Below are 26,581 nucleotides of genomic sequence, written 5' to 3' on the forward strand. Positions count from 1 at the left end.
TTTGTCACGTCGGGCCCTGTCGAGTTACTTGGTAATCCTCTTTCTTGAACTTTGTTCAGGTCTCTTTCAGGGATTACCTTCGTAACATTATCGTGGGAGTCCAACTTCAACATACCGGACTCTTCTAAGTCATAGTAATCCTCTTTTATAAGGCTGGCCAGACCTCTTTCCAGGGCTTTACTTATAACTTTGGTTGTTGTGGCTAGTTTGACTTTTTTATGCCGGCCAGTCTTTCAAGTTATTTTATAGCAATCCATTTTATGAGGACCTCGTCAGGTCCTTTCTATGGATCACTTTTTATAACTTCTTACATTATTCTGCTTTCATCTTTGCCGATTTTGTAGAGTTTGGGTTTTAACCCTCGTTTGGTCGACCTTTTAATGAATTTGGTTTTCATCTTTGGTCTTCATCGTGATCGCGCAGTGCATTTGATTTTTACTTTTCGTCGATCTGCAGCTTTATAATTGGACGATAAATGTTTCGGAATAATGCGGCTTGAGCATTTGTAGAAAATCTGAACAGATTTTATTAAAAGAAAATGGAAATATATACATGCGGGTGTTAATTTCCTAAGTCGGGTGATTTGTAGGTCTTGGCTTGGCGCCTCGTTAAAAAACCTTTTCAGGAAAAAGAGTGCACCTTGTCCAAGGTCCTTTATCATCCCTAGCTATAGTACCTTCTTAGGTTGCAGTTGTGCCAATGTCAAGTTCTATGACTCGGTAGGAAGCTCTCGCCCATCAAGTTCGGAAAGCCTGTAGTAGCCCTTTCCCAGCACTTCTATGACTCGGTAGGGTCCTTTCCAGTTTGCTGCTAGCTTTCCTTCTCCAGGTCGAGTTGTTCCAATGTCATTTCGGATTAGGATGAGGTCGTCCTCCACAAAGGCCCGCTGTATTACCTTTTGATTGTATCTGGAAGCCATCCGTTGTTTCAATGCCTCTTCCCTTATTCGAGCTCCTTCTCGGATTTCCGGAAGTAGGTTGAGCTCCTCCCTTTGAAGTTGGGAGTTGGCTTCTTCACTGTAGTGGATCACTTTGGGTGATCCTTTTTCGACCTCCACTGGGATCATTTTCTCCATTCCGTAAGCTACTCGAAAAAGTGACTCCTTTGTGGTGGAATGTGGAGTTGTTCGATATGCCCATAGGACTTGCGGGAGCTCTTCAGCCCAGGCTCCCTTTGCATCTTGTAATCTCCGTTTTAACCCGGCTAATATGACTTTGTTGGCAGCTTTAGCTTGTCCATTGGCTTAGGGGTGTTCAACAGAGGTGAATTGTTGTTTTATATTCAAGTCGGCCGCTAGCTTTCTGAAGCCTGCATCTGTGAACTGAGTACCATTGTCTGTAGTGACGGAGTATGGAACCCCAAACCTTGTGATGATGTTTCTATATAGGAATTTTCAACTTCTTTAAGTAGTGGCGTTGGCTAGGGGTTCTGCCTCAATCTATTTTGTGAAGTAGTTTATTCCCACTATGAGGAATTTGACTTGTCCCGATCCTGGAGGAAAGGGTCCGAGAAGATCGAGTCCCCATTTTGTGAATGGCCAAGGTGAGGTCATGCTGATGAGTTCTTCAGGCGGGGCGATGTGAAAGTTGGCATGTTTCTGACATGATGAACATGTCTTTACAAATTCTATGGCTTCTTTTTGTAGAGTTGGCCAATAAAATCTTGCCTGAAGTACTTTTTTGGTAAGTGCCTGTGCTCCGAGGTGATTGCCACAAATGCCACTGTGTATTTCTTCTAGGACTTCCTTTATATTGGAAGTCGGTACGCATTTTAGTAGTGGTATTGAAATCCCTCTTTTGTATAGAGTATTATTGATGATACTGTAGTATTGTGCCTCCCATTTCAACCTCTTTGCCTCCTTTTCTTCTATGGGGAGTGCTTCTGTTTTGAGGTAGTTTATTATGGGAGTCATCAATCCTTGATCCTGTCCTGTTATGGTCATGATTTTTTCTTCTTCTGAGATTGATGGATTTTGCAGAATTTCTTGGATGATGCTTCAATTGTTGCCCCCCTGGTTTGGTGCTGGCTAGTTTTGAGAGTGCGTCAGCTCGGGTATTCTGTTCTCGGGGTATGTGACAGATCTTATATTCTCTGAGTTGTCTGAGATGTGCCTTGGTTTTGTCCAGGTACTTTTTTATAGTGGGGTCTTTGGCTTGGTAGCTTCCTGCTATTTGTGAAGTAACTACCTATTAATTCATCAGCTAATATATTTTCGAAAAGTCGAAAGCTAAGCGACAGGGGTTTTGTGAAATCTTCTAAGATGTTAATTGGTAGAAGGATTGGAGTTGGTTGGATGAGTCACTGAAGATGATAAGTTTTTGAGCTCTAACCTCCCTAGCCAGCTTCAAACCAGCTAGTAGTGCCTCATATTCCACTTGATTGTTTGAGGTAGGGAACCCAAATTTGAGGGAGAGTTCAATTTGGGTTCCCTGGTCGCTTTCAATTATCACAGCCGCGCCGCTTCCCGTTTTATTTGAGGAACCATCCACATAGAGATTCCATTCTGTGGGGATTTTCGGTGTGTCCGTGAATTCCGCAATGAAGTCGGCCAGATATTGTGATTTGATGGCCGTTTGAGCTTCGTATTAAAGATCAAATTCGGACAACTCGACTGCCCATTGCAGGATTCTGCCCGCCAAGTCTGTTTTCTATAAGATTCCTTTTATGGGCTGGTTGGTCTGAATTTTAATGGTGTGGGCTTGAAAGTATGGGCGAAGTCGTCGTAATGTTAGTATGAGAGCATAAGCAAAATTTTCTATTTTCTGATAGTTCAGCTTGGATCCTTGTAATGCTTTGCTGATGAAGTATACGGGCTGTTGCCTGCTGTCATCTTCTCGGACTAGTGCTGAGGCTACCGCTCGACTTCCTACTGCGAGGTATAATATGAGTGGTTCTCCTTCTCGTGGCCGAGTTAGGATAGGTGGCTGTCCCAGGAACCTTTTGAAATCTTGGAAGGCCTGCTCGCACTCCTTTGTCCATTCGAACTTCTTTCCTTTTCTTAGAGTAGCGTAGAAGGGAAGAGATCTTATTGCCGATCCGGCTAGAAATCTGGACAAGGCTACTAACCTCCCATTGAGTTGTTGTACCTTTTTTACGCAAGTTGGACTCTTCATGTAAAGTTTGGCCCGGTACTTATCTGGATTTGCTTCGATTTCTCTCTGTGTGAGCATAAAACCCAGGAATTTGCCAGCTTCTATTGTGAAGGTACATTTTGTGGGATTGAGTCGCATGCCATGTCGTCTTATAGTGTCGAACACCTGGGTCAGGTTGGACAATAGTGTTTCTTTATTTTGTGTCTTTATTAGCATGTCGTCTACGTAGACTTCCATAATTTTTCCGATGTGATCCGAAAAGACCTTATTCATTAATCTCTGATAAGTAGCTCCCATGTTTTTAAGACCGAAAGGCATGACAATGTAGCAGTAGTTTGCTTTTGGGGTTAAGAAGGAAGTTTTTTCTTGGTCAGGTAGATACATTGGGATTTAGTTGTATCCCGAATATGCGTCCATGAACGAGAGGTATTTATATCCAGAGGAGGCATCGACCAGTGCGTCGATACTTGGGAGTGGATAAGGATCTTTTGGGCAGGCTTTGTTGAGGTCAGTGTAGTCGGTGCACATTCGCCACTTCCCGTTTGATTTTTTCACCAAGACGATGTTAGCAGGCCACAATGGGTATTTGACTTTTCTTATGAAACCTGCCTCCAGTAGAACTTGTACCTGCTCTTCCACAGCTTGAGAGCGTCCTGGTCCCAGCTTTCTACGCCTCTATTGAACCGGCCGAGATTCTGGGTAGACTGCTAGCTTGTGGCACATTAGCTTGGGATCTATGCCTGGCATGTCTGCGGCCTTCCACGCAAAGAGGTCGACGTTATCTCGTAGAAACAGTATGAGTGTTTCTTTTACGGCTCCTTTTAGGAGTGTGCCGATATTAGTCGTTTGGTCCGGGGTATCCCCGATCTAAATTTTCTCTATTTCACCTTCAGGTTGTTGGCGGAGTTCTTTCCGCCTCTGAACTCCACCGAGCTCGATTGTGTGGACTTCTTTTCCTCCGCTTCTTAGGTCTAGACTTTCATTGTAACAGCGGCGTGCCATCTTCTGATCTGCTTTTATTGAAGCTATCCCTTCTGGGGTTGGGAATTTCATGCATAGATGTGGAGTTGAAACTATTGCACCGAGCTGATTTAATGTTGTCCGGCCTATTAAGGCATTATAGGCTGAGCCTACGTCGACCATGATGTAATCTATCTTGAGTGTTCTTGACTGGTTTCCCTTTCCAAAGTTTTTGTTCAATGAGATGTATCCCAGTGGTTGAACCGGGGCATCTCCTAGTCCGAACAGGCTATTCGGATATGCTCTGAGTTATTTTTCTTCTAAGCTGAGTTTGTCGAATGCAGTTTTGAACAAGATGCCTGCGGAACTCCCTTGGTCTATCAATGTACGATGGAGGTTTGCGTTCACCAGTATAATAGTGATGACCATGGGATCGTCGTGTCCTAAGATTATACCTGATGCATCTTCTTTGGTGATGGTAATTGGGGGGATTTTCGGGTGCTTCCTCCTTTCCTTCGACATGATATACCTCTTTAAGATATCTTTTGCGATATTATTTGGAGACTCCTCCTCCCGCAAATCCTCTGTGTATCATGTGGATGTGTCTTTCTGGTTTAGGGGTGACTTCTCGATTCGTCCGATATCTTCTTCCCTTCTTCTTTTTCTTTGTTCATCTTCCCAGGTGGCCAGAAACCGATCTAGCTTCCCCTCTCTTACTAGTTTTTCGATGACGTTTTTTAAGTCAAAACATTCATTGGTGGAATCTCCGCGGATTCGATGGTATTCACAATATTCAGCCCAATTTCCTCCTCCTTTTTTGCCTTTGAGTGGTCGAGCTGGGGGTATTCTTTTAGTGTTGCATACTTCTCTGTAGACGTCCACGAGAGATACCCGAAGGGGGGTGTAACTGTGATATTTTTTTATTTTTTCTCCATGTCGATCTTCTTTCTTTTTGGATTCTTTGTCTTTATCCCGGGAGGTGAGTCCAGATTTCGAGGTCTCTCCTAGTCGAGAGTTTTCCTCTATGTTGATATATTTTTCTGCTCGTTCTTGTACTTCGTTTAGAGATGTGGGGTGCCTTTTTGATATAGATTGGCTAAAAGGTCCCTCTCATAACCCGTTGATGAGGCCAATAATGGCAGCCTCTGTTGGCAGGTTCTGTATGTCTAGGCATGTTTTGTTGAATCTTTCCATGTAGTTGCGGAGAGTTTCCCGTTCTTCTTGCCTGATTCCCAATAGACTTGGAGCGTGCTTAGCCTTATCTTTTTGGATGGAAAATCTGGCCGAAAACTTCTTAGCTAAGTCATCGAAACTTGAGATGGACCTAGGAGGTAGATTGTCGAACCATCGGATTGCTGTCTTTGTCAAAGTAGTTGGAAAGGCTTTGCAACAAACTACATCTGAGGCATCAGTGAGGTACATTCTACTTCTGAAGTTGCTGAGGTGATGGCCGGGATACTGCCGTCGTATAGTGTCATATCTGGAGCTTTAAAGTCCTTAGGGATTTTGGTCTTTATAATCTCCCTGGTTAATGGATTGGTGCACGAAATTGTGATCATCAACAATGGCGCCAATAAACTTGGTAGCACTCTCAAATGTGAATCACACTTTGTCACAACTTTGCACAACTAACCAGCAAGTGCACTGGGTCGTCCAAGTAATACCTTAGGTGAGTAAGGGTCGAATCCCACAGAGATTATTGGTATGAAGCAAGCTATGGTCATCTTGTAAATCTCAGTTAGGCGGATAATAAATGGTTATGGAGTTTTCGAATAATAATAATAAATAAACAAAAAATAAAGATAGAAATACTTATGTAAATCATTGGTAGGAATTTCAGATAAGTGTATGGAGATGTTGTGTTCCTTTTGAATCTCTGCTTTCCTACTGCTTTCATCCAATCCTTATTACTCCTTTCCATGGCAAGCTGTATGTAGGGCATCACCGTTGTCAATGGCTACATCCCATCCTCTTAGTGAAAAAGGTCCAAATGCTCTTGTCATAGCACGGCTAATCATCTGTCGGTTCTCCATCATGTCGGAATAGAATCCATTGATTCTTTTGCATTTGTCATCACGCCCAACAATCGCGAGTTTGAAGCTCGTCACAGTCATTCAATCCTTGAATCCTACTCAAAATACCACAGACAAGTTTTAGACATTCTGGATTCTCATGAATGCCGCCATCAATTCTAGCTTCTACGACGAAGATTCTGATTAAGGAATCCAAGAGATATGCGCCCGGTCTAAGGTAGAACGGAAGTGGTTGTCAAGCACGCGTTCATAGGTGAGAATGATGATGAGTGTCACGGCTCATCACATCCATCAGGTTGAAGTGCAACGAATATCTTAGAATAAGAATAAGCTGAATTAAAAATACATAAGTGATGGTCCAGGCATGGCCGAATGGCCAGCCCCCAAACGTGATCAATAGTCTCCTAAGATGAACAATAGAATAAAACTGAGACCAAAGATATCTAATACAATAGTAAAATATCCTATTTATACTAGACTAGCTACTAGGGTTTACAGAAATAAGTAATTGATGCAGAAATCCACTTTCGGGGCCCACTTGGTGTGTGCTTGGGCTGAGATTGAGCTTTACACGTGTAGAGGCTTCTCTTGGAGTTAAACGCCAAGTTGTAACATGTTTTTGGCGTTTAACTCTGGTTTGTGACGTGTTTCTGGCGTTTGACTCCAGAATGCAGCATGGAACTGGCGTTGAGCGCCAGTTTGCGTCATCTAATCTCGAATAAAGTATGAGCTATTATATATTGCTGGAAAGCTCTGGATGTCTACTTTCCAACGCCATTAAGAGCGCGCCATTTGGAGTTCTGTAGCTACAGAAAATTCATTTCGAGTGCAGGGAGGTCAGAATCCAACAACATCAGCAGTCCTTTGTTAGCCTTCTTATCAGAGTTTTTCTCAGATCCCTCGATTTCAGCCAGAAAATACCTGAAATCACAGACAAATACACAAACTCATAGTAAAATTAAAAAATGTGAATTTAGCATAAAAACTAATGAAAACATCCCTAAAAGTAGCTAGATCCTACTAAAAACTACCTAAAAATAATGCCAAAAAGCGTATAAATTATCCGCTCATCACAACACCAAACTTAAACTGTTGCTTGTCCCCAAGCAACTGAAAATCAAATAGGATAAAAAGAAGAGAATATACTATAAATCCAAAATATCAATGAATATTAGTTCTAATTGAATGAGCGGGATTTGTAGCTTTTTTCTTCTAAACAGTTTTGGCATCTCACTTTATCCTTTGAAGTTTAGAATGATTGGCATCTATAGGAACTCAGAATTCAGATAGTGTTATTAATTCTCCTAGTTAAGTATGTTGATTCTTAAACACAGCTACTTTTATGAGACTTGGCCATGGCCCTAAGCACTTTGTTTTCTAGTATTACCACCAGATACATAAATGCCATAGACACATGACTGGGTGAACCTTTTCAGATTGTGACTCAGCTTTGCTAAAGTCCCCAGTTAGAGGTGTTCAGAGCTCTTAAGCACACTCTTTTTAATTTGGATCACGACTTTAACCACTCAGTCTCAAGCTTTTCACTTGGACCTGCATGCCACAAGCACATGGTTAGGGACAGCTTGATTTAGCCACTTAGGCCTGGATTTTATTTCCTTGGGCCCTCCTATCCATTGATGCTCAAAGCCTTGGATCCTTTTTACCCTTGCCTTTTGGTTTTAAGGGCTATTGGCTTTTTCTGCTTGTTTTTTCTTTTTCTTTCTAATTTTTTTCGCCACTTTTTTTTTGCAAGCTTTGTTCTTCATTGCTTTTTCTTGCTTCAAGAATCATTTTTATGATTTTTCAGATCATTAATAACATTTCTCTTCTTCATCATTCTTTCAAGAGCCAAAAATTTTAACATTCATAAACAACAAGATAAAAAATATGCATTGTTCAAGCACTCATTCAGAAAACAAAAAGTATTGTCACCACATCAATATAATTAAACTAATTTCAAGGATGAATTCAAAATTCATGTACTTCTTGTTCTTTTGTATTAAAAACATTTTTCATTTAAGAAAGGTGAAGGATTCATGGAATTATTCATAGCCTTAAGACATAGTTATTAAATACTAGTGATCATGTAGGAAAGACTCAAAACATAGACAAACATATAGCATAAAATCGAAAAACAGAGAGATAAGAACAAGGAAGTTAAGGAATGAGTCCACCTTAGTGATGGTGGCGCCTTCTTGAAGGACCAATGGTGCTTTGAGCTCCTCTATGTCTCTTCCTTGCCTTTTTGGCTTGATCCCTAGTGATTTTGGTTCTCCTATCCTTAGTTGTTCCCAATAATTGTGTGGAGGAAAATGTATCCCCTGAGGTATCTCAGGGATTTCTTGATGAGGGAATTCCTCATGATCTCTTGATGTGCAGTCAAATGCTCTTCTACTGAGCTATGGACCCTTGAGATGAATCTCTCCATCTCCTATGACTTGGAGGTGGAAGTTTTTTGTCTTCCCTTTTTTCTTTTTTGAGGTTTCTCTGGCCTTAGGTGCCATCAATGGTCATGGAAAAACAAAAAGCTATGCTTTTACCACACCAAACTTAGAATGTTGCTCGCCCTCGAGCAAAAGAAGAAAGAATGGAAAAAGAAAAAGATATGGAGGAGAGGGAGAGATGTGCATGTTACGACCATATGGGTAGGATTGGGTGGGGAAAGAGATGATGGATGTGAGTGGTGAATATGTGATGGGGGAGAGTGGTTGAGGTGTGAGAGAGAGGGGGAAGGTAGGTGGGGATCCTGTGGGGTCCACAGATCTTGAGATGATCCTGTGGGATCCATAGATCCTAAGGTGTTAAGTATTTACATCCCTGCACCAATGAGGCATGTAAAATGCCCTCTGCATGCAATCCTGGTATTTAACGCCAGATTGATGCTTGTTTCTGGCGTTAAATGCCAGTTATATGCTTGTTTTGGGCGTTCAATGCCAGTCTGCAGCATTTTTGTGGCGTTGAACGCCAGCTTTCCTCAGTGTACAATCCTGGCATTTAAATGCCAGATTGCTACATGTTTCTAGCGTTCAACACCAGATCCATGCTCTGTTCTGGCGTTGAACGCCAGCCAGATGCTCCTTACTGGCGTTTAAACGCCAGCAAGGTCTTCCTCCAGGGTATGCTGTTTCTTCTACTATTTTTTATTCTGTTTTTAATTTTAGTATTTGTTTTGTGACTCCACATGATCATGAACCTAATAAAACATAAAAGAACAATAAAAATAGAATTAGATAAATAAAAATTGGGTTACCTCCCAATAAGCGCTTCTTTAATGTCAATAGCTTGACAGTGGGCTCTCATGGAGCCTCACAGGTGATCAGGTCAATGTTGTAGACTCCCAATACCAAACGTAGAGTTTGGATGTGGGGTTTTAACACCAAACTTAGAGTTTGGTTGTGGCCTCCCAACACCAAACTTAAATTTTGATTGTGGGGGATTTGTTTAACTCTGTCTTAAGATAAGCTTTTCATGCTTCCTCTCCATGTATACAGAAGAACACCATTGGGTTTTAAACATAAGGTAGTCTCCATTCAATTGAAGGACTAATTCTCCTCTGTTAACATCTATCACAGCTCCTGCTGTGGCTAGGAAAGGTCTTCCAAGGATGATGCATTCATCTTCCTCCTTCCTAGTGTCTAAGATTATGAAATCAGCAGGGATGTAATGGTCTTCAACCTTCACTAACACGTCCTCTACCAATCCATAAGCTTATTGGTGCACGAAATTGCAATCACACTTTTGCAATCCCGCACAACTAACCAGCAAGTGCACTGGGTCGTCCAAGTAATACCTTACGTGAGTAAGGGTCGATCCCACGGAGATTGTCGGCTTGAAGCAAGCTATGGTTATCTTGTACTTCTTAGTCAGGATATCAATAATTATCAGGGTTGATTGTAAAAAGCAAAAGAACATGAAATAAGTACTTGTTTTGCAGTAATGGGGAACAGGTTGAGGTTTTAGAGATGCTCTGCCTTCTGAACCTCTGCTTTCCTACTGTCTTCTTCTTCAAACACGCAAGGCTCCTTCCATGGCAAGCTGTATGTAGGGTTTCACCGTTGTCAATGGCTACCTCCCATCCTCTCAGTGAAAATGTTCAACGCACTCTGTCACAGCACGACTAATCATCTGTCAGTTCTCAATCGGGTTGGAATAGAATCCAGTGATTCTTTTGCGTCTGTCACTAACGCCCAGCCCTCAGGAGTTTGAAGCTCGTCACAGTCATTCAATCCTTGAATCCTACTCAGAATACCACAGACAAGGTTTAGACCTTCCGGATTCTCTTGAATGCCGCCATCAATTCTAGCTTATACCACGAAGATTCCGATTAAAGAATCCAAGAGATATCTACTCAATCTAAGGTAGAACGGAGGTGGTTGTCAGGCATACATTCAGAGTTGAGAATGATGATGAGTGTCACAGATCATCACATGCATCAGGTTTAAGAACAAGTGATATCTTAGAATGGAAGCAAGCATGATTGAATGAAAAACAGTAATAATTGCGTTAATCCATCAAGACACAGCAGAGCTCCTCACCCCCAACCATGGGTTTAGAGACTCATGCTGTAGAAGATACAATGAGAAACGTGTAAAGTGTCATGATGTCCAGATACAATGTCAAAAGGTCCTATTAATAGTGAACTAGTAACCTAGGGTATACATAAATGAGTAAATGACGTAAAAATCCACTTCCGGGGTCCACTTAGTGTGTGCTTAGGCTGAGCATTGAAGTTTTCATGTGTAGAGACTTTTTCTGGTGTTAAACGCCAGCTTTTATGCCAGTTTGGGCGTTTAACTCCAATTTTTATGCCAGTTCCGGCGTTAAACGCTCGAAATTCTGAAGCTGATTTGCAACGCCGGTTTGGGCCATGAAATCTCGGGCAAAGTATGAACTATTATACATTGCTGGAAAGCCCAGGATGTCTACTTTCCAACGCCGTTAAGAGCGCGCCAATTGGGCTTCTGTAGCTCCAGAAAATCCACTTCGAGTGTAGGGAGGTCAGAATCCAACAGCATCTGCAGTCCTTTTCAACCTCTGAATCATATTTTTGCTCAGGACCCTCAATTTCAGCCAGAAAGTACCTGAAATCACAGAAAAACACACAAACTCATAGTAAAGTCCAGAAAAGTGAATTTTAACTAAAAACTAATAAAAATATAATAAAAACTAACTAAAATATACTAAAAACCATGCCAAAAAGCGTATAAATTATTCGCTCATCACAACACCAAACTTAAATTGTTGCTTGTCCCCAAGCAACTGAAAATCAAAATAGAATAAAAAGAAGAGAATATACTATAGACTCCAAAATATCAAAGAAACTTAGCTCCAATTAGATAAGCGGGACTAGTAGCTTTTTGCTTCTGAACAGTTTTGGCATCTCACTTTATCCTTTGAAGTTTAGAATGATTGGCATCCATAGGAACTCAGAACTCAGATAGTGTTATTGATTCTCCTAGTTAAGTATGATGATTCTTGAACATAGCTACTTTATGAGTCTTGGCTGTGGCCCAAAGCACTCTGTCTTCCAGTATTACCACCGGATACATACATGCCACAGACACATACTTGGGTGAACCTTTTTAGATTGTGACTCAGCTTTGCTAGAGTCCCCAATTAGAGGTGTCCAGGGTTCTTAAGCACACTCTTTTTGCCTTGGATAACAACTTTTTTTTTCGTTTTTTTTTTGGTATTCACTGCTTTTTCTTACTTCAAGAATCAATTTGATGATTTTTCAGATCCTCAATAACAGTTCTCCTTTTCCATCATTCTTTCAAGAGCCAACAATTTTAACATTCTTAAAACAACAAATTCAACAGACATATGCACTGTTCAAGCATTCATTCAGAAAACAAAAAGTATTGTCACCACATCAAACTAATTCAACTAGTTTCAAAGATGAATTCGAAATCCTATACTTCTTGTTCTTTTGTGATTAAAGCATTTTTCATATAAGAGAGGTGATGGATTCATAGGACATTCATAGCTTTAAGACATGAACTTTAAATTTTATTAATCATGAATTAAGAACAAGACTCAAAAATAGATATAAGATAAGACTAATAGTAATAGAAAAGAAAAATTTAAATAGGCTCCTAATGATAGAGGTTATCACAGAGTTAGGACTCAACAACCTTGATTTTGAGAAGTGGATGCTCCCTCAACTTGAGGGGAGAGCTTTTGGCGTTTCAACTCTTGAAGTTCACGCCCCTGCTTCTCTTGTTCCTTCAGCAATTTGCAGAGCATGCAGTTCTGATTCTGCTGTTCTTCCTTAAGTTGTTCCATAGTTTCTTGCAACTTGGTGATAGATGCTTCTAGGCTAGTCCAGTAGTCAATTTCAGGAAATTCAGGGAGGAACTCCTGCGCCCTCTTTTTGATAGAGTTGTCTTGCATTTGTCCTTCCATTGACTTCTTGGTGATTGGATGTTCAATTAGTATGAATTCATCTACTCCCATCTTCACCCCAACCTCTTTACAGAGCAAGGAGATCAAGCTCGGGTAAGCCAGTTTGGCTTCAGTGGAATTTTTGTTTACAATTGTGTAGATCTCACAAGCAATCAGATGATGAACCTCCACTTCTCTTCCAAGTATAATGCAATGAATCATCACTGCTCTCTTGATAGTGACCTCAGAACGGTTACTAGTGGGTAATATGGAATGCCCAATAAAGTCTAGCCAGCCTCTTGCAATTGGTTTGAGGTCTCCCCTCTCGAGTTGGTTTGGGACACCTTTTAAATTGGTTATCCACTTAGTTCCAGGGAGGCAAATGTCCTCTAGAACTTGATCCAACCCCTTATCTGCTCTCACCATTCTCCTATTAAAGGATTCAGGATCATCTTGCAGTTGAGGCAGTTTGAAGACCTCTCTTATTTTGTCCAGATGGAAGTAGATAACTTTCCCTCTGACCATGGTTCTGTAAGTATGGAAAGCAGTTCCAGTCATTCTCTGCTTATCTGTCAGCCACAGATTTGAGTAGAATTCCTGAACCATATTTCTTCCAACCTTTATCTCAGGATTGGTTAGAACTTCCCATCCTCTGTTTCGAATTTGCTCTTGGATCCCCGGATATTCATCTTCTTTTAGATCGAATTTGACTTCCGGGATCACTGACCTCAGACCCATTATTTTGTGATAATGGTCTTCATGTTCTTTGGTTAAGAACTTCTCTTGATTCCAAAGACTCTTTGGATTATTCTCTTTCTTGCCTCTTAAATTGGTTTGTTTTCCCTTAGGAGCCATGATCTTGATGAATCTTGGCTTAGTGATCACGGAAAAGCACACCAAACTTATAGGTTTGCTTGCCCTCAAGCAAAAGAAAGGAAAGAAGGGAGAGAGGAGGAGAGCAAATTCGAATGGTGGGGAGAAAGGGGTGGCCGAACGTGTATTTATAAGGGAGGGGGAGAGATTTCGAAAATTTTGAAGGACATTTGAGAAGATATGGAAAGAATTTGAGAAATATTTGAGTTTTTAAAGAAGATTTTGGAAGGATTTGAGAGAGATTTGAAGAATGATTTAAATTTTTGAAAATTTGAAGGTGAATGATGAAAGTTTGAAATGTGTTTATGTAGAAAATTATGGATCAAAACAGGAAAGTTTGAAAAAATTTTGATTAGAAAGCGAAATCTCTGTCCCCACCTTTCTGGCGTTAAACGCCCAGAATGGTATCTGTTCATACCCTGACCGAGCTCTCCAAACTCGGGAAGTTCACAGAAGGTCCGACCTCGTCCCAAAGGCCCACGCCTAAGGTCGGACCTCGGACAAATAAAGAAGAAGGCCCATCAAAAGGAACGAAGCCCAAAACCTAAAGGCCGAAAAAGGCCTAGGAAAGGCGGTTCCACAAAAGATAGAGATAAGACTCCCAAAAGATAAGATAAGATAAGAATATCTTATCCAGGGAAGATCACGACCAACCACTATAAATACACTGGAGCACCCAGGTATAACTCATACTCTAATTCTACTCAATATCTGCTTGGACCCATGCTAACTTAAGCATCGGAGTGTCATTGCAGGTACAACCCCCAGCCGCTCAGCACACCAAGCTCGGGTCACGGAACCCCTACCTCGGGTCTTGCCAGACGACCGAGCTACACGTTTCAGGTAACCCTCGGAACATTGGCGCCGTTGCTGGGGACCCTGGAAGTCATCCCTTTACCATGGCGGACGACCCTCCCAACAATAACCACGCTACATCAGAACAAGAAGAGGAAATTGACACCGGAGAACGACCGGACAGCCCTCTATCACCACGCACTCCAGGAGGAAACAAACAGAATCGCCCAAAGACATCACTTCCAAACAAAAATCCACAAAATCCCGAAAAAGAAGAGAGCTCAGAAATTCTAGAAGCAGTACGGGCACAGCAAAACCGACTGAAACAACTCGAAGAGGACATAAAAAAGCAGAAAGAAACTGAACAAGATTTGAGAAGGGAAGCTCGCAAGCGCAGAGAGTTAGAAGAAAAGCTGCGGAAGATAGAGGCCGAGTTGAAAGACCGGACGGAACGCGGCACCACCCCCGAAAACAACCATGATCCCTTCACGCAAGAGATCATGAAGGAGAAGGTACCGCGAAACTTCAAACCACCTGATATGGATCTCTACGACGGCACCACCGACCCAAGTCACCACCTCAGCAACTTCCGAAGCAGAATGTACCTGGTCGACGCCTCCGACGCGATTCGGTGCAAAGCCTTCCCCACCACTCTCACCAAGTCGGCCATGAAGTGGTTCGACAACCTGCCACCAGGATCAATCTCCAGCTTCGAGGACCTAACCAAAAAATTCCTAACAAGGTTCTCTATTCAAAAGGGCAAGGCAAAACATGCCCCCAGTCTACTCGGGATCAAACAGGGTAACCAAGAAACTCTCCGAGAATACATGGAGCGATTCAACAAAGCCTGCCTGGACATACAACACTTGCCCACTGAAGCAGCCATCATGGGACTAGCAAACGGCCTAAAAGAAGGACCATTTAGCCAATCCCTATCCAAATGATACCCGACCTCCTTATACGAGGTGCAAGAGCGGGCAGAAAAATATATCAACATGGAGGAAACCTCCCAGCTAAGAGACTCTTCTAGGAAGGAATCAACCTACCCACTCCGAGACCGAGATCGAGAACAGAAAAAGAAAGAAGAGTCCAACTCGGACAAACCACGGAAGTACCATAGCTACACTCCCCTCCGAGTTTCCCTGGTGGACGTCTACAGAGAAGTATGCCACACCGAAAAAATCCCACCGCCCCGACCTTTAAAACACAAGAGAGCGGGGAGAGATCGGTCCGAATACTGTGAATACCACAAGCTCTACGGTCATTCTACTAATGACTGCCACGACCTGAAGAATGTTATAGAAAAGCTAGCCAGAGAAGGAAAACTCGACAGATACATAGCGGAAAAAGGAGAAGAAACCAAAAAGAGAAGGAGGGGAGATAACGAGGATCGGGCCGAACAGACCCTGCGAACCCCTGAAAGGCACATACACATGATAAACGGAGGTTTTGCAGGCGGAGGAACATCCAGATCCTCGCGAAAAAGACACCTCAAAGAGATCTATCATGTCCGAGAAGACAATCCCCTGCCCGAGCTGCCAACCATCTCATTTACCCAAGAAGATGCTCAGGGGATAATACCCGGCCACGACGATCCTATGGTGATCACCATTATCCTAGCAAACGCCAACTTACATCGAACCCTGATTGACCAAGGAAGCTCAGCAGATATCCTGTTCAAAGCGGCCTTCGACAAGCTCGGACTTGAAGAAAAAGAGCTAAAGGCCTATCCCTCCGACCTATTTGGGCTAGGGGACACCCCGATCCACCCCTTAGGATACATCTCGCTACACACTACCTTCGGAAGAGGCGAGCAATCTAAAACGTTAAGCATCGACTACATTATAGTCGACGTTACCTCAGCATACAATGCCCTCATTGGGCGACCAACCCTAAACAGACTGGCAGCTGTGGTCTCAACCCCACACCTCTGTATGAAGTTCCCTACCGCAAAGGGAATCGCCACCCTAAAAGGCGACCAAAAATTAGCACGGCGATGCTACAACGAAAGTCTAAGCCTAAAAGGGAAAGAAGTCAACACAATAGAACTCGGGCGAGTTCAAACCCGACAAGACCTTCGGCCACAACCAGAGGGAGAAACCGAAAGGATCCAAATTGGGAACACACCTGAAAAAGTAACAAACATTGGAGCAAACCTCGAAGCAGGCCTAAAGGAGGAACTCATAACCCTCTTAAGGGAGAATTCCGACCTCTTCGCCTGGAAGGCCTCCGACATGCCAGGCATAAGTCCCGACCTGATGTGCCATAAGCTATCAGTATACCCGGGATCCAGACCCGTCCAACAGAGACGCCGGAAGCTCGGACCCGCGCGCATGCAGGCAATAGAAGAACAGGTACAAGCACTGCTAGATGCAGGATTCATTAGGGAAGTAAAATATCCCCTATGGCTCGCAAACGTGGTCCTGGTAAAAAAGCCCAACGGAAAATGGAGGATGTGCGTCGATTACACGGATCTCAACAAAGCCTGCCCCAAAGACCCATATCCACTACCAAACATCGACGCCTTAGTCGACGCAGCCTCAGGCTACAGATATCTCTCCTTCATGGATGCATACTCGGGATACAATCAAATCCCGATGTACGGACCCGACCAAGAAAAGACCTCGTTCATAACCCCAAGGGCAAACTACTGCTACGTAGTAATGCCCTTCGGGCTGAAGAACGCCGGGGCAACCTACCAGAGGCTAATGAACAAAGTATTCTCAGAGCACATCGGGCTACAGCTAGAAGTGTACGTCGACGATATGCTGGTAAAGACACAAGAAGACAGAAACTTGGTTCCCGACCTCACAAGTGTCTTCGGCACCCTCAGGAAACACAACATGAGACTTAACCCGACCAAGTGCACCTTCGCCGCAAAAGCCGGAAAGTTCTTAGGCTTCATGCTGACTCAAAGAGGCATCGAAGCAAACCCGGACAAATGCCAAGCGATACTCAAAATGAAGAGCCCGACGTGTGTCAAAGAAGTACAACAACTAAATGGAAGGCTAGCCGCCCTATCAAGATTCTTGGCAGGATCAGCGATAAAATCACTACCTCTCTACTCACTCCTAAAGAAAGGGAAACCCTTCTCATGGACCCCGGAGTGCGAAAAAGCCTTCCAAGAATTCAAGGAATTCCTCGGGCAGCCACCAATCCTAACCCGACCTTTAAAAGGGGAAGAGCTCGTATTATACCTCTCGGTCGGACATCGGGCAGTTGCTTCAGCATTAATACGAGAAAATGACCAAGGACAACACCCCATATACTTCGTAAGCAAGGCACTACAAGGGGCCGAATTAAACTATCAGAAAATAGAGAAATTCGCCTACGCCCTAGTATTCACGGCTCGGAGGCTCCGTCCCTACTTTCAAGCCCACACCATCAAAGTCCGGACGAACCAACCCATGAGACACATCCTACAAAAAACAGACATGGCAGGACGAATCCTACAATGGGCGGAGCCGGTGTTATACTCGAAAGCGACCAAGGAACACGGATAGAGCTATCCTTAAAATTCGAGTTCCAGGCTTCAAACAACCAAGCCGAATACGAGGCCCTACTAGCAGGACTAAAGCTAGCCGAAGAGGTCGGAGCCCAGAGAATCACGATCTTCAACGACTCCCAGGTCGTCACATCACAAGTAAATGGAAGTTACCAGGCCAAAGACCCTACTATGAAAAAATACCTGGACCAAACACAGGCACAATTACGACACTTCCTGGAAATACAAATCCAGCACATACCTCGGGAACAAAATGCCCGGGCAGACGCCCTCTCGAAGCTCGCTAGCACCAAGCCCGGAGGCAACAACAGAAGTCTTCTCCAAGAAACCCTACAATCTCCCTCCGTGCTAAGAGAGGAAGAAACGTTAAATATATCCTACCAACAGCAAGGATGGATGACCCCCATACTCAACTACCTGAAGTCAGGAACTCTACCCATAGAAAGAAAAGAAGCTAAAAGGCTTACAAAGGACGCCCAGAATTATACGCTAATTCACGACGTATTATACAGAAGAGGATTCTCAAACCCCCTCCTTAGGTGCGTTCCGACCTCAGAAACAAAGGGCATCCTCGAAGAAGTCCACGAAGGCATGTGTGGGAACCATCTCGGAGCTCGGGCACTATCCAAGAAAGTAGTCAGGGCCGGGTTCTACTGGCCGACCTTACAAAGAGACGCGACAGAGTTTGTGAAAATATGCCCCCCCTGCCAAAAACACGCCAATTTTCACAAGGCACCGCCCGAAGACCTTATCAGCATCACTGCGCCATGGCCCTTCGCAAAATGGGGACTCGACCTACTCGGACCGTTTCCACAAGGACCGGGGCAAGTCAAATACCTCATAGTAGGGGTCGACTACTTCACAAAGTGGATCGAAGCCGAACCCTTAGCCACTATTACGGCTCAGAAAAGCCGTAAATTCCTATACAAAAACATCGTCACGAGGTTCGGAGTCCCCTACTCCATCACAACAGACAATGGAACACAGTTCACGGACACAAGTTTTCAGAACTTGGTGGCCGAACTAAAAATCAAACAGCAATTCACATCGGTCGAGCACCCACAAGCCAATGGACAAGCAGAGGCTGCAAATAAAGTCATCTTGGCCGGGTTAAAGCGAAGACTCCAAGAGGCCAAAGGGGCGTGGGCCGACGAACTCCCCCAGGTACTATGGGCATATCGGACAACCCCGCACTCTACAACGGGAGAATCCCCATTCCGGCTAGCTTACGGGATGGAGGCAATGATTCCTATCGAAATAGATGAAGGGTCGCCCAGAGTCATCTTCTACAACGAAAGAGGCAACCCACAAGCACAAAGGGAAGAACTCGACCTCCTCCCCGAGGTCCGAGAAAGAGCCCGAATCCGAGAAGAAGCCTTAAAACGGCGAACGGCCCTCAGATACAATCAAAAGGTAATAAAGCGAAGCTTCTCCAGTCACGACCTGATTCTAATCCGAAATGACATCGGAACACAAAAGTCGGGAGAAGGAAAGCTAGCCGCAAATTGGAAAGGGCCCTACAAGGTAACAGAAGTCTTAGGGACAGGCTACTACAAAATATCCGACCTAGAAGGCAATGAGCTGCCCAGGACCTGGCACGCCTGTAATCTAAGACGGTACTACAGCTAGAAAAACTTAACCCGAGGTGTACTCTTTTTCCCTACAAGGGTTTTTTAATGAGACACCCGGTTAAGTAGGATACCCGACCTAAAGGGTAAACACTTTGTAAATATTCTTTCTTTTTAATACTAATCAAATTTCTCTATTTTCTCTTCCTCATGATGAAGCAAATCCTAGAAAATACCCCACCAAGGCGCATTAATTTATGCCCGGCAAAACGCAAAAAATCATTTGCCAAGAGACCATACAAGGTCGGCAAAGATAAAGCGACGAGGTTCAAATTAATGTGAGAAGTTATAAAGTAACTCTGAAATGGCTCGAAAAGCCAAATAAAAAAGAGGTTACAAAAATAACTTAAAAAGGCCGACCAAACGACGAAGTCGGACCCAACAAAGGGAAAAGTTATAAAGTAACTCTAAAATGGCTCAAAAAGCCAAATAAAAAGAGATTACAAAAATAACTCAAAAGAACCGACCAACGACAAAGTCGGACCTAACAAAAAGGAGGTACTCGAGCACCCGATGTCCGAGAAAAAGCTCGGCCCGAGAAAGAAGCCTTAAAACGGCAAGAACCAGGATTTCGAAAAACGCTTACTAAAAAGTTGCTTTACAAAAAGCAACTAAAAAGTACAAAGCGAAAAGAACGAAATCGAAAGAAAAGTCAAAACGCTAGCTAAAAAGTTGTTATCCGAAAAACAACTAAAAAGCACGAAAGCGGAGACATAAAGTCAAAACGCTAGCTAAAAAGTTGTTATCCGAAAAACAACTAAAAAGCACGGAAGCGGAAACATAAAGTCAAAACGCTAGCTAAAAAGTTGTTATCCGAAAAACAACTAAAAAGCACGAAAGCGGAGACATAAAGTCAAAACGCTAGCTAAAAAGTTGTTATCCGAAAAACAACTAAAAAGCACGGAAGCGGAAACATAAAGTCAAAACGCTTGCTAAAAAGTTGTTATCCGAAAAACAACTAAAAAGCACGAAAGCGGAAACATAAAGTCAAAACGCTAGCTAAAAAGTTGTTATCCGAAAAACAACTAAAAAGCACGAAGGCAGAAACCAAAGGTCAAAACACAAACACCGCATAATAAAGTCACCACAAGTGGCTAAATAAAGACAAAAGGTGTCCAAAAGTGTTCACAAAAGCCATCCAACAAAAAGCCCACAGGCCGGGCAAACCACTAAAAAGATCACAGAGGATCAAGGTCCTTTCCGGTCTCCGCATCAACAGAAGGCTGCGGAGGGAACATCGAAATCGGGACTGCATCGACAGCACCATCATCCCGGCTTGAAACCTCCACACCAAATCTATCCTCAGCCAAAGGTGAAGTCGGGTTCACAACCGGAACCTCGGGGTCGGACACCGGAGCCTTGTGGTCGGACACCGGAACCTCATCCTCGGCAGGAGCAGGAACAATCTTTCCCTCCACAACAATGTTTTCCGTACTGAATAAGCTCAGATCCAGGTCGGGAGCAAGAACCCGGACCTGATCCCTCAAATTCACAAACATAGCATCCATACCCTTGGCCACATTATCTTCCAGCTCGTAAAAATCATCCCGAGCAGACTGCAACTTCTCCTTCGTCTCCACAAGCTCGGCATACAGCTTAGTATAGTTCTCCGTCGCCACCCTCGCCATCTCCTCAGATGTCTTCGCCGCCGCCACAGCCGCGGTGGCCCTAGTTTTCTCTTCCTCCAAAGAGGCCTCCAGCTCAGTAATCCTGGCAGCCTTCAGTTGACTAATCTTATCAAGCTCGGACCGTGCCTTCTCAAGTCGGGAGCTGGTCGCCCCAAGGGGAGCTTTCTTGAACTCCCGAGCAATAGCGGCATGAAGACTAGCCATCCGAACACAGCTCCGCGCCATATACTGAAAGTGATGCTCCATAGACGCATCATCAGTAGAAATAAAGGTCTGGGGAAGAATGTGCTGCTCAATCCAACCAAGAGCGTCAAAATCCTTATCATTGAAACCGGCAAGCTCTTGAGAGGTCTTCTGTTTCTTGGGGGGAGGACCCGAGGTCGAAGACGGGGAAAGGTGACCGGGTCCGGAGGTCGGAGGATCTTGAGTTATAGCTCGGAACTGAGGAGTCGGAATGGTCTTCGACCGAGTCTGAACACCCACGGTAGTCTTCTGCGGAGAAGATCGGGCAGAAGCCTCAGCCTCGATATTCCGAGCAGCCGCAGACTTCTTCGACCGACGAAGGAACTTCATGGAATCAGCCTGAGAAGACATCTCTGCAGAAACAAAAGAAAGGGATTATCACAACAGAAAAACCTCCAAAACGAAGCCAAAATACTAAGATGAAATCTCAAAGAGGTCGGGAACTACCTAACTCGGAATGGAGAAGGCTTGGATCTCCCAACATTTTCTTCGTATCCAAGTGAGGTGCCCGACCCCACAAACTGCTCAACACACCCACAAAAGCCTGCTCCACCTCATCTAGACTCTCAAAAGTATACTTAACCGACACTACATTCTCCTGCCAACAAAGAGGAAAAGAAGGCTCCCCACTCTCATCTAGAAAGAAAGGTCGGACATCTCCAGCAGCCCGGACCTTGAAATAGTAGTTCTTGAAATCATGAAACGACTCATCATACAAGGTACAAAACTTCTTTCCCAGGTTAGCCCTAAAAGAGACCCAGGACACCTTCCCAGCACCCGACCCCGGCTTCGTCAACACGAACAGATAGGAAAAAAGAGAAACAGAAGGGGAGACGCCCAAAAACTGACACAAAAGTTGAAACAGCTTTAAAAACGCCCAAGAATTTGGATGGAGTTGCGTAGGGGCAAGGTTACAAGACCAAAGGACCTCGGACTCCAAGTCGGTAAAAGGAAGTCGTACACCCAGCTTAGAGAAAAAACAATCGTAAGCATAAAAGAATAGCTTCTCGGAACTTTCTAAAGGCGGGAAGCACACTCTCTCCTCGGACTCCGGGGCTACTAGCTCATAATCCCGCTCAGACTCCCTGTTCTCACAAATACTACACTCCCTACGGAACCTAACTAGATACTCAGAATCTACAACAGAAGGGACCCTTAGAGGAACAGGATCTACCCAACCAAGACCACTCGGAATCTTGGTCGACATTGCTTGAAACACCTTTCGAGACATAAAAAATCTTGCCTACAAAGAAGAATACAACAGCAAGCCAAAAATCACATAATAGGCAGATAGCAAAAAACCCATTCAGCAGAAGCAAGAAAACAAAAGTTCTTTTAGAAGAAAAAATGTAGTAACCCGAAAACAAAGTACCAAGAGAAAAGAGCCCCCCCCACATACAAACAACCAAAACAATGGCGGCGCCTCTTTTCGGGGCAACCCCAGCATAGAAGAAAAAGAAACAAAAGCATATGTGCACAGCGAAAGTAAAGACGAGAAACAAACCTGGAAGAAAGGAAGAAGACGACGAGCTCCGATGCAAGAAAAACGAAAATAGCGGCGCAGAGGAAACCCCGAAAAACAACGCACAGAAAGAATCGGAGAAGAAGAACAGAGAGAAAGAAGGAAGATGCTCGAAAGAGAGGTGGCGAAAAACCCAGAAAAAGGGAAAGGGAACAGAATAAACAAAGAAAATGAGGAAAGGGGCAAATAAATAAAGCCTTCACAGAGCCCGAACGGAAATCGAGGAGAAACGGTAAAAAGCAATAAATGCTGAAACGGCCATTTTCAAATTTTGAAAAGACGACTATGCCCGAGCTCGACCTCTCAAAAGGACGAACTCGGACAGGGGCACTGTTCATACCCTGACCGAGCTCTCCAAACTCGGGAAGTTCACAGAAGGTCCGACCTCGTCCTAAAGGCCCACGCCTAAGGTCGGACCTCGGACAAATAAAGAAGAAGGCCCATCAAAAGGAACGAAGCCCAAAACCTAAAGGCCGAAAAAGGCCTAGGAAAGGCGGTTCCACAAAAGATAGAGATAAGACTCCCAAAAGATAAGATAAGATAAGAATATCTTATCCAGGGAAGATCACGACCAACCACTATAAATACACTGGAGCACCCAGGTATAACTCATACTCTAATTCTACTCAATATCTGCTTGGACCCATGCTAACTTAAGCATCGGAGTGTCATTGCAGGTACAACCCCCAGCCGCTCAGCACACCAAGCTCGGGTCACGGAACCCCTACCTCGGGTCTTGCCAGACGACCGAGCTACACGTTTCAGGTAACCCTCGGAACAGTATCCATTCTGGCGTTTAACGCTCAGCCAGGTACCCTGGCTGGCGTTTAACGCTCAGCCAGGTACCCTGGCTGGCGTTAAACGCCAGAATTCCCTTCGTCACTGGGCGTTTTGCTAAACGCCCAGGATGTTGCACACCTGGCGTTAAACGCCCAGAATGGTGCCCATTCTGGCGTTTAACGCCCAAAGTACCCTTTACTGGCATTTTTTTGCCAGCAAGCTCTTTTTCTCTGCTTTTTGCACTGATTCCTTCTGTAACTCTGTGAATTCCTTCAATTTTGATATTTGCCCTTTGAGAATATGTATCAAACTTTGATTAAACAAAACAGATAACCTGCTAATGACTGGGTTGCCTCCCAGCAAGCGCTTCTTTATTATTTTTAGCTGGACCTTCACTGAGGGTCATTCAAGCCTCAGTTTTGAGCATTCTTGCTCAAAATTGCTTTCAAGATAATGCTTGATCCTTTGTCCATTAACAATGAACTTTTTGTCAGAATCAGTATCCTGAAGCTCAACATATCCATATGGTGATACTCCAGTAATCACATACGGACCCCTCTCAGCGGGATTTATTTTTTCTTGGGAACAGTCTGAGCCTAGAGTTGAAGAGCAGAACCTTTTGTCCTGGCTCAAAGACTCTGGATGACAACTTCTTGTCATGCCACTTCTTTGCCTTTTCCTTATAGATTTTTGCATTTTCAAAGGCACTGAGTCTAAATTCATTTAGCTCATTTAGCTGGACCAATCTTTTTTCACCAGCTAACTTAGCATCTAGGTTTAGGAATCTGGTTGCCCAGTAGGCTTTATGTTCCAGTTCCACGGGCAAATGACAGGCCTTGCAATACACAAGTTGGTATGGAGAGGTTCCTATTGGAGTCTTGATTCTACAACAAATAAGGGTTTTCGCAACGGTCAAAAACCGTTGCCGTAGATTGAAAAACCGTTCCCAAAACTTTAGGCAACGCTTTGGCAACGGTTTTTGACCTGTGGTATATGCGGCCGTTGCCAATGCTCAAAGGCAACGGTTTTTTACCTAAGGCAACGATAACAAAAAAACCGTTGCCAAAGTTACTGGTATAGACAACGGTTTTGACAACAATTTTTAAAGAACGGTTTAAAACCGTTACTAGATAGGCAACGGTTTAAAACCGTTCTTTTTCATGATGTAACGGTTTAAAACCATAACTGGATAGGCAACGGTTTTAAACTGTTTTAGTTTTATTATTCACTAAGCCAACGGTTTTAAAGCGTTGCCATTAGTGTTATTTTTTTGCAACGGTTTTAATACTATTGCCATTTTATAGTTGTCTTTGACAACGGTTTTAACACCATTGCCTTTTGTTACTTTTGACAACGGTTTTTCGTAATATAATTTTTTATTTACAAGAATTTTCTCATGAATAATGAAATTAGTTCCAACTTTTTTTTAATTTAGCAATATTAATAACCTAAACTATTTAAATGAAATTACGAAAGAAAACTAATTGAACATTTATCATCAAATTTGACTTACAAAAATTGTTGTAAGATCCACAATCACAATATATATCATTGCAAAATAACATAATACTAATCTAGGTCATAACTACTTTTACTTATATCATCATCATTTTTCAAAATACCATAATACTATAACCTAAGGGTAGCAATTTTTTCATTTTTCTTCAACAAAGTTGGTGTGGTAACTCAGCTTGAGTGGACTCTCTTGGCTTCAATGGCAACTGCTCCACATAAAGAACTAGGAGAAATCTTAAATCTGATATTCGATCTGCCATATCCACAGTCCAGTCCAGCCCAATAACATCAACTCTAGTATCTTTCATACGCTCAAGAAGGCCACCATTTCCATTTATATAAAGAACAATCGGTGTCTCAGGGCATCTTTTCTTGACCAAATCTACAATCTGGATGTTTAGAAATCAGTACATGGCAAAAGAGGAAAAAATATGGAACAATAGCATCTTGCGCCCAACGTTCAATTCGCAAATATTTTATGTTTCATAAATTATGATGATGCACTAACAGCAACATAGTTTCAATTAAATAAAAAAGTTTGAAGGTGTAGCCTCTGATTTGGACTTTCTCTCCGAAATTCAGAAGACCAAGGTCAACATCCAGTGAGCTTATTTACCACTCGATGCTTACAAATTACAAGCTCTTAGCTCATCTTATTATTTACCAACCAAATGACAATCATGAGAGCTTGGAACAAAACAATAATTTACATAAAACAAAACCTGTAATCATTGCAAACCTTTGAAAGCGACACATGGTTTGTCTAGTTCAAAGATTCAACTAAACAAATAAGCAAAAGTTGAAATACATACACTTAAGCTTGCTATGACGTGGATCCCAAATAGAATAGTTTGAAAAATTAGAACACAATTTCAATAAGATGAAAATAAATGGGAACTATTTCTATATTACCTCTTTGATATAAGGATTTGACCAGCGTTCTCACATATCAGGTGGTAGTTGTCCACCCCATGAATCAAATATTTGTATGCAGTGAGCCCCAGACTCCACATGGAAAACAACATAATCTGCTATTGCTTGCGCCAAATGAGAGAGCAGAGTCCGCAATAAATGTGGTGCTGTATGGCACATACTCTTAATGGTTGTATAGGTGCGTGTTGTACCCCCTTCCACTATATATGTTGCTATTTTCCAAGGTGCTCCCATGAAACTTAAAACGGAAGCATCACCACCAACCTAAGTAAAAAGCAATAAGTAAGGAAAACGGCTCCTTTGAAGGATAGCCATGATATATAGAAGCGGTAATGCAACTAGGTTTACCTCCTTGCGCAGTATCTTCAGTGAATCTCCAATAAAACTGAGCTTTTCCAGGTCAATTGGATGCAGAGCCTTTAGTCCCTCCTTAAAACGTATTGGGGACTGAATAACAGGACCCCTTACGTCTTCAATGTCGAATTCGACCCCAAATGCAGGAAGAGGCGTACGGATGTCAGAGAAAATAATCACTCCATCAGGCCTAAAGGCATTCCAAGGCTGCAAAGAAATTTCCACTATGAGATCAGTTGTCTTCGACCTCTCTCGAAAGGATGGATATTTCTCAACAAGCTTTCTGTAAACAGCCATGTACCTTCCCGCCTGGCGCATCATCCATGCTGATGGCCG

The 26,581-nt window shown here is 43.2% G+C and overlaps 1 pseudogene; it reads right to left on the reverse strand.

Moving 5' to 3' along the window:
* Positions 1-3,959: 3,959 nt before the first annotated feature.
* On the reverse strand, positions 3,960-26,581 carry LOC130966285 (uroporphyrinogen decarboxylase 1, chloroplastic-like; annotated as a pseudogene).

Source organism: Arachis stenosperma, chromosome 3 (assembly GCF_014773155.1).
Source record: "Arachis stenosperma cultivar V10309 chromosome 3, arast.V10309.gnm1.PFL2, whole genome shotgun sequence".
In the NCBI taxonomy this organism is placed as follows: Eukaryota; Viridiplantae; Streptophyta; class Magnoliopsida; order Fabales; family Fabaceae; genus Arachis; species Arachis stenosperma.